Below are 9,312 nucleotides of genomic sequence, written 5' to 3' on the forward strand. Positions count from 1 at the left end.
ATACAGATGTGTGCATCTGATTGTAAATTAGGATCCTTCAATGTAATTTCTGTATAGCTTAATATGGCACAGAAAGACTTATGCTATGCTTCAGGTTTTTTTTGGTGGTTCCAGACTTCTAAAATCCTAATGCACTGGTTACTGAATGTCCAGTTTTGTTGATTATACCAACTGATGATGTAATCCACTTGAACTACAAAATATACATTAAGGCACTTGACAAAGAACTTGGCCAATCCTGACCACAGGTTGTATCATGCAGGTTCAGAAGATGCCAGGATGGTTTTGAGAAGAGAAAGCAGTCAAATATTGTACCTGCAGGCTGTTGTGATGATCACAGATTTTGTTCCTTGGCATGCTGAGGATATGAAGTGATTCACTTAGGCCAATTCTGCATGGCAGTGACAGCAGTACGCTGCCAGCAGTGTGTAGCTGCATGCTCCACAGCTTTCTGTGTCCCCCACAAGGGACACATTTCAGTGCTGGATCAGCTATGGTGATGAAACGTGTCTCCCATGGGGATACATTTCAGTGGGACACCTGGTCCACCACTGAAATATGTTCTCCCGGGAAACGCAGTCTTGGCAGTCAGGTTCCGCTGCATGGGGCAACAGGGAGTTTTTATTTTGCAGCAAGGTGAGATTGTGTGGAAACACAATCTCAGGTGAGATTGTGTGGATACACAATCTCATCTTCCAGCAATTTTTTTTTAAAGCCCTGGCCCGACCCATGGCACTGCAAAGCTGACTGTGGCATTTTTCACCCCCTCCTGGCCTCTGTAGAGAAGGCTTGTCCACATGGGCCTTTCGTGAGACAAGAGCCTTTTGTTGGTCCCTGCAGCGTGAAAAGGGAATGTGGATTCTCCCATGTTTCTTTAGCACACGCACCAAATGAGGGCCTGATCCATGGCAGGTCCTGAAGGGGGCCAGAATGGTGGCAACATCATGTGGACACAGGGATTAGCCCTGTTCCTATCCTGACACTACCCCAGCATTTTCTGCCCATGTGGAATTGGTCTTAGTATCTCAGGATGGGGTTCTGTTCTAAGATGGCCAACTTGGGGTTAGGAGATTTGAGGGTGGAGCCTGGGGAGGCCAGGATTTGGGAAAGGAGCAACCACAACTGGGTCCCATGCACCAGAATCCACCCACCCAAACAACCGTCTTCTCCAGGGGACCTAATCTCTGTCGTCTGGCAACCAGGTGCAATGCTGGCAGACCCGCAGGCCCCCAACTACTGGGATGATGCCAAAGACAGTTAAGGGTTACTTTTGTTCCATCCTCTGTTTTCTCTGCACTGCTGACATTTACTGTGCCATCCTAATCAGACGTCAGCAAACTCTTATAAGCTTTGATTCAGGTGGCCCTCTTACATTGTCAGCACCTTCAGAGAGGAACTGTTTCCCCCAGCAAATCTTTAGCATTCAATGCATGCTGATGTAAAGTTTGAATTCAACAGCAGATCCTGAGGCAAATTTTAATATCGCACACAGGGTCACAGGTCACAGGCTATTTTTCTTTGCAGCAAAAAGTGTCTTTTGTTTCCTTTTCTTTTTTTCCCCCATTTTGCTGCTCTAGAAGTCGTTTGTAATCTTCAAGTTGTGATTTTTAAAAAATCCATCCCAAACTGCAATCCTGAATTAAATCCTGTAGAAACACGAGTATCTGAAAGATAACGAAAGATATAATGTTGTTATTGCTCTTTTGTGTTATTTTGGCTGTTGCATATAATAAAAGCCATCAAGGTGACTGTAGCTGCACCCCCTCCCCACAGACACAGCTGTATTTTGGGCTTTATTTCCGTTTAATGTTGTCGCTGCTCCATTTCTGCACCCATGTTAAACACGCCACTCACCCCTTTTGAACCACAGCCTGTTGCTTTAGTTAAACTCATAAATACACCGGCATATACACATATACACAAATGTCATCAGAGGCCCTTTCACTGTAAGAGTAACCTTTACACAGACTTTCCAACTTGTCTGGTCTTCCTTGAAGGTCGATTGGGTTTTTCAACTCTGTTATCTACTAGGTGTTTGATGGAGTGGTCCAGATAACAGAGGAGAGAGCAAAGGAAAGAAGGTTTTTTGAAGATCAAAAGCGGCTGTTCATTTTGTTATCTGACCCTATCTGTAGTCATAGTAACAGGTTTCTTTTAACCTCTGCCATCAGATGATTTGTCTCTATCTGTTATGAATTCTACTTTGACTGAGTGGCTGGCGATAAAATACAAAGTGATCCCTGTGCGCCTGTGTGTCCCCCCCCCCACCCGTCAGTTTCCTACTGCAATATTAAATACTGGGAGATAGAAGTCCATTTCCCAATTAGAGGATTTAAATATTGCCTTTACATCACTTCAACCACTCTGCTAATTTAGCCAATTAGATCAGCCTTACAAGATACCGCTAAAGGAATTCAGACAGGATGGATTAGAGGAAATGGCAGGAGATTCGTGGCCCAATATAGTGGGACCTGCAAGGCTACTGCAAGCAAGAGGCAGGGGTCGCTGCCTGCACAAGTGCAAAGAGGAAGAAATCAGAGCAGTTCACACATTCGTTTTTATCACTGATTAGAGCAGACTTTCATGGGGACCTGCACATGTGCAAATGAGAACCATCCACCAAGTTGGCTGCTGGCCCCCTGGACATCCAGTGCTTCTCAGAGGCATCTGTTTGCATCACACATGCATGAGCAGGCTTGTGTGAGCCAGACATAAGCAACTAGAACCGGAGTGGGTCTTACAGCAGAATATAGGGTAGGCTGGTTCACATGATATGCTGGCCCTGCATGTGGTAAGAACAGGAGGTGGTGCAGCTGACTGACTTCCCCACACACCCAGCGTGCCAGCCCTGACTCTGATGACAGCAGTGGGCATACAGGTGGTCCATATTGCCTCGGTTATAGGCTCCGTAGGCACGGCTGGATTCCTACAAGTGATCTGGAATTTGGTCACTTCTATGAGAATAACAGTACAATCCTAAATGGAATTCTTCCGAGACAGAAACCAGACTGGTATGGGCCAAGTGCCGAAGTTTCATCCAGGAACGCCAGGAGCTGGTCCACCGTGGCCCTTTCAACTACCTTATATACTCGCATATAAGCCAGCCCGCATATAAGCTGAGGCACCTAATTTTACCACAAAATCTGGGCAAATTTATTGACTCTCATATAAGCCGAGGGTTGGAAGTGCAGTAAAAAGGTAAAGGTATCCCCTGTGCAAGCACCGAGTCATGTCTGACCCTTGGGGTGACGCCCTCCAGCGTTTTCATGGCAGACTCAATACGGGGTGGTTTGCCAGTGCCTTCCCCAGTCATTACCGTTTACCCCCCAGCAAGCTGGGTACTCATTTTACCGACCTCAGAAGGATGGAAGGCTGAGTCAACCTTGAGCCGGCTGCTGGGATCGAACTCCTAGCCTCATGGGCAAAGCTTTCAGACGGCTGCCTTACCACTCTGCGCCACAAGAGGCTCTTTGGGAAATGCAGTAGCTACTGGTAAATTTACATTAATTGAGGCACCAGTAGGTTAAATGTTTATGAATATTTATTTCAAAGAAAACAGTAAACTAGCTCTGTCAGTGCAAAAGAGGGCCCGCAAACCAGAGCAGAACAACAGTACCCAAAGTTGGCAACCTCCTACAAGCACAACAGCTACCAAACTGGGAGAATGGACAACTCTAACTACAACTGCAGTGCCCCCCCCCCAGAACAAAACACTGTAAGAAAGAACTGTAAAAATCAACTTTTAAAATAAGCACAACCCCAAGAAGAAAAGGCAGACAATGCTGCCCCTCAGAAAAAAGAAGAAATAAACATCAGGAGAGGCAGTAAATTCCAAAGCACCCCCAAAACCCACCCTACCCCACTCACAGAAACCAAAGAATAGTTTGGAAGAAGTGAAGGCAAAAGGGAAAAAAGAGATCAGAGTCCCTCAGTCAAACCGTTGCTGTCCTACAAGCAGCCATCGGAAGCTTCAGCTTGCAAGAGGTTTGCAAAAGCAATGTAACGATTGGCTGGCTGGGAGCAGGCTGTTAGTTCAGTTACCGTATATACCCACGTATAAGCCAAGGAGGATTTTTCCAGTGTGAATACTGTGCTGTAAAACTCAAGTTATACACGAGTATATATGGTACCTTCCCCAGAAACGCTAAATGCGCAACTAGTTCAGCGATGTTTTCTTAAGGAGAGGACAAACCACCGCCTCCTTAAGCAACTCCAGAAACTCCCCCGTTAGAAGGGACTAGTTAACGATATCCATGAGTTGCTCATGGATGAAGTAAGCACCCTCCCTGGGCCAGCACAGAGCTGGCCTGACTCAGGACCTTGGTTGCCCCGTGGCAAGGGAATGCAGATTCTTCCTGTGTTGCCTTTCATGCCGCAGGCGCCACCAGGGCTTGTGTCAGGCCAGGTGGGTTCCTCCCCCCATCCTCGGCTGACTACATTGTCCTGGAAGGGACACAACATGCCCTATGGCTCTGCGCAGCAGCATCAAAACTCCTGGGACATTTGTTTTGTTTTGTTTTGTTTAGGAATGTGGCATTGATATCACGTTCCTCAACAGAAACAAATGCCCCCCCCCACCTGGCAGATACTTTTGGCCCAGGTTGCCTTGTGTGAAGGCACTAATTGGGGTGGACTGAGCCAGCAGGGAAAATCTTCCCCTGTCTGGACTCAAGAGAAGACGGGGCAAAGGGCTCCATTGCAAACACCTGGCAGCAGCCGGACAGCATGGCGCCACTGGTGCAGAATGGGCCTACAGCCCTAAGGACTCACTGCCCCTACAGGCTGCAATGCAGAGGTGGGTGCTTGGTGAGAAAGCCCGACGGAAAAATGATTCTTCCTCTTATTTTTAAAGGCTCTTCCTTGTCAATTACATACAGGTTTACACATCCAACAAGCAATGAGGAGGGGACCTTTAATGTCAAAATGCCCATGCCGGATGAATTTGTCTTCTCTGGTTCTTTCTGCACTTTCTTGTATGTGTGGTGTAAATGACTAGCCAGTGACCTGCCAGTGAAGCCGCCAGTTAACCCACCACTTCTCTGTTGACTTCAGATTAAGTATCCCAGCCACACAGACCTGGGAACTGGTTCTATGCCGTAAGCCGCACACACAAGGGATGCCTGTGTAGGAACTGAGCCATAGAGAAAAAGAACCTTCTTCTATTTAGGGCCATGACTTCTCTCAGAAACGGCCACAGACGGTATTCCCTTTGCAGCCATGTCTAAAGAGCCACTTGCTAAAACTTTTGTTGATTCCCCCCCCCCCCTTCCACCTTTTGAATTTTTATGGCCACCTATTCCTTTTTTATTGGGGGCATTTTCTAGAGAGAATGTCAAATGAGCTTTCAAACGCCAGGCAGAGCCGGCTTCCTCTCTTTTCGGCAGCGGCGGGTGGGACTAGTTCCCTTAGATCTGTAAACTGGGGGATCTACAGGCAGGTCAGATCCCAGGAGAGAAGTTTGTCATATGGAAATGTTTAGCGGTCCAGCTCACATTCTGCAGAATCTCGCTTTTATCTCTTCAGGGTTTGAACAGGATCCTTTCAAAGCTAGATAACCCTGGGGAAAAAATCCTCAGTCCTGCCTTGCTTGCTACCCTTTTCCTACAAGCACATTCCTCAAGGAGTAGGTTACTAGGACAATATTGTTGCACATGGTTTGGCTGGCTGTCCCTGTCCCCAGGGCCACAGACTTCCCTGGACCTGCAAAAGGAGGTCTGCCACACCTTGCAGTCCAGGGAGATGAGGGCTTGGATTGACAGCCTGGTACATTCCCCGATCTTTCAGTGATATCCAGCTTCACTGATCTTAAACCCCCAATCCTAAACGAAATGCATGGAAACAAATACAGAATGAGATGCCCTGGCCAACATCAGAGCTGGCCTGGAGAACTGGATTTGATCCCTCACTTCTCTGCCACGTGCAGCCAGCTGGGTGGCCTTGAGCTAGTCATAGTTCCTTTAGACTAGAGCTTTCCTGCAGAGCAGTTCTCTTAGCGCTCTCTCAGCCACACCTGCCTCACAGGAAGAAGGGAAAGGTGTTTGTAAGCCATCTCAGCGTACCTATGGGTAGTGAAAAGCAGAGTATAACTCCCCCAGTTCTTCATTAGGCTGCTACCCAAATAGTCTTCTTTCTCACCTGTATGTGCCCTCTGGCCCAGCTGTTGCGGAATTACGGCTTGGGTTGCCATCAATATGCAAATGACACCCAGCTGTATCTCCCAATGGATGGCCACCCGGACTCTTCCCCAGAACCATTCACCAGATGTTTGGAAGCCGTGGCTGGGTGGCTTGAGCAGAGTCGCCTGAAACTCAACCCCTCCAAGACAGAGGTCCTCTGGTTGGCTGGTAGGGGGGCAGTTTAAGAAGCACGCTTCCCCACCCTAGCATGGACGCAACTAGTCACCACAGCCCAGGCCAGGAATCTGGGCGTGAACTTTGATGCCTCATTAACGATGGAGGCTCAGGTCAAAAAAGTAGCTAGGCTTTTTCCATCTGCGCCAGTCTAGGGTAGTAGCACCCAATCTATCCACTGAACACTTGGCCACAGTGATCCACGCAACGGAATAGATTTTTGTAACTTGCTGTAACTCGCCTGCCCTTGGGTCTGATCCGGAAGTTACAACTGGTGCAGAATGCGGCTGCTAGGGTCCTCACAGGAACATCTTGGAGGGCCAATATCTAGCCTGGGCTGAGGCAGTTGCACTGGCTTCCGGTTGCTGCCCGTGTCTGGTTCAAGGTTTTGGTTCTTAATTTCAAGGCCTTATGTGGTCTGGGCCCCACATGCCTCAGGGACTGCCTTTCGCTCTATGCCCCCCGCAGAGCTTTATGCTCTGCGGGAGCAAACTTATTGCTCATACTCAGCCCCAGGAAAGCGTGCTTGGCCTCGACCAGGGCCAGGGCCTTTTCGGTCCTGGCCCCAACCTGGTGGAATGAGCTCCCAGAAGAGAAATGGGCCCTACGGGAGCTTCCGGCATTCCGCAGGGCCTGTAAGAAGGAGCTCTTTTGCCAGGTCTACGGTTAAGGCCAACACGCTAAGGAAGATCCAGACACCTCTCCTGGTTCATATCACTGGCGGCTTAAGATTGGTTCTCCCATGTCCACCCCTGGAGGTGGTTATTGGGGGGGGGGGCTTTAGTTGTTTTATGCCACTGCGTAATATCTTGGATATGGAATAGACTATTTTGAAATGTATGTTTTTAGGGGTATTTTTATCTGGGGTTTTTAGCTGCTGCAACCCGCCACGAGCTTTTGTGGGAGTGGCGGGCTAAAAATCAAATAAATAAAATGAATAAATTGACATTTGGGAATGTTGTGATGTCATCATGGATTGAGTGTCCTCCATTCTTACTTTCATCTGCTCTTGCTTCCACAGCTGGGGAAGCTTGCAATGCAGTGGCATTTTGTCCTAGGCTTTGACTGATCAAAGGGGCAAAGAGAAGGAGAAGAAACCACAAGCTGGCCCATCACTAATCCAGAAAGTTTATCCCAGCAGAAAGACCCATTTCCCTCTGCATAGCCTTTGGGGTTTAAAGTGAAAACATGACACTGCTCTATACAGAGTCATACCAGTCAACCTTGATCAAGATCTGTCTTGTCTACTCTGTCTACCGGCATCTCTCTGGGCTTCCTGGGTCTTGTCAGTTGCTCCCTGATCCTCTGAGCTGGAGATTCTGGGCATGGAACTGGAGAGCCACAGGGTGCGAAGGAAGTGCCTGTCATTGAGCCACAGCCCTACTTGCAGATCGGCAGACTTGTGGCATCAAGGAGGGCTTTGGAACCATGTCCTGGAGATGGGGGGAGGATTCATGTTTCCTGTACAAGCCTGCCTTTCAACTAAAAAAAAGTCCCATGACAATTTATAGAACAGTAAAACCAGAAAAATGTGATTTAAAAAGTGGACCTCAAATCAGTCAGTATGAGTATATAGATGGTCTTTCAGGTATTGTGGGTCTCAGCCATTTAGAGTTTGGACAGTCAGTCAAATGTATTGTATCTACCATTGACAGTAAAGTAAGACAGTAAAACAAAGTGGCATGATGACTGGAGGAGCTGAGGTAGTGACATGTTTGTCTTCTGTGCCATGTTTATCTTCTTACCTTGGGGGGTTTGGGTTAGGGTATAGATTAGTGCAGCAAGTGTTAATTAGTGGCTCTGCTAGAGGAGACGGTACAGGGATTAGAGGAACACTTGAATATGCTACAACATATAAAGGAGGGTGAAGACAGAACTCATGAAGTACTCTTGAGAGTCCAAGTGCAGGAGGAAAGAAAACTATCAAAACAAACACAGGAGGGTAATGAATGGAAGGCTGTTATGCTTAGGAGTAGAAGAATAAAGAGAAGGTCTGACCCATTGATGCTCAGCAATCGGTTCAGGATCTGCCTGAGGATGGTGATTCAAGAACACAGGAGCATGAGCCCCCAAGCCCCCATGAAGACTAAGAAACAAGTCACAGGCCACCACAAGTGAGAGTTCTAGGTCTTCTCCCCCGCAGCCCCCATGAAGCCCAGAAAACTTTTCACAGGACCCCACAGGTGAGAGTTGTAGGTCTGCTCCCAAGGGGACAAGGAAACTGGTACTGGTAATTGGGGATTCCCTGCTGAGAGGCATAGAGGACAAAATGTGTAGACCAGACTTCTTGTCTCGAGAGGTCTCCTGCCTACCTGGTGCACGCATCAAGGACATTACAAAATGGCTGGACAGACTCATCAAGCCCACAGATCATTACCCCTTCCTTCTCATCCATGTAGGAAAAAATAATATGGCCCAGCACAGCATGGAACGTATTAAGAAAGACTTTGTGGATCTGGGTAAAAAACTACAGGACCTTGGAGTGCTGGTTGTGTTTTCATCAGTCCTTCCTGTAAGTGGCCGTGGCTTAGGGAGAGATAAAAAAAATAATGCAAGTCAATGACTGGCTACATCACTGGCATAGTCGGGAAAGGTTTGGATTTCTGGATCATGGTCTACAATGTCAATACTATCATGGGACGGTGTGCACCTCACAAGGGACGGAAAAAAGTATTTTTGGGAGAACCTTGCACACCTGGTGAAAGAGGGCTTTAAACTAAATCCAAAGGGGAAGCGAGATGTAAATTCAGAACCTGGTGTGATGGCAAGATCTGAAGATGAGAAGATTGTAAATCTACAGGGAACGGTACATGAGCAGGGAACTACTAAGTTACAAGAAAGTTCAAAAAACAAAACCATGGGGCACACAAAGGATAGACTGGGATGTCTCTACACTAATGCACAGAGTATGGGAAACAAGCAGGAGGAACTAGTAGTCCTGATAGAGGAAGGGGACTATGAC

General features: G+C 47.6%; 1 long non-coding RNA gene across 1 annotated transcript; it reads right to left on the bottom strand.

Moving 5' to 3' along the window:
* Positions 1–1,462: 1,462 nt before the first annotated feature.
* LOC143823892 (uncharacterized) lies at positions 1,463–3,965 on the bottom strand. Its single transcript, XR_013226640.1, has 2 exons — positions 3,868–3,965; positions 1,463–1,664 (listed from the first exon to the last, which is right to left on the bottom strand). It is a non-coding gene; the product is annotated as an uncharacterized LOC143823892 (long non-coding RNA).
* Between the last annotated feature and the right edge of the window lie 5,347 nt (positions 3,966–9,312).

The sequence above is a fragment of the Paroedura picta genome, chromosome 14, assembly GCF_049243985.1.
Source record: "Paroedura picta isolate Pp20150507F chromosome 14, Ppicta_v3.0, whole genome shotgun sequence".
In the NCBI taxonomy this organism is placed as follows: domain Eukaryota; kingdom Metazoa; phylum Chordata; class Lepidosauria; order Squamata; family Gekkonidae; genus Paroedura; species Paroedura picta.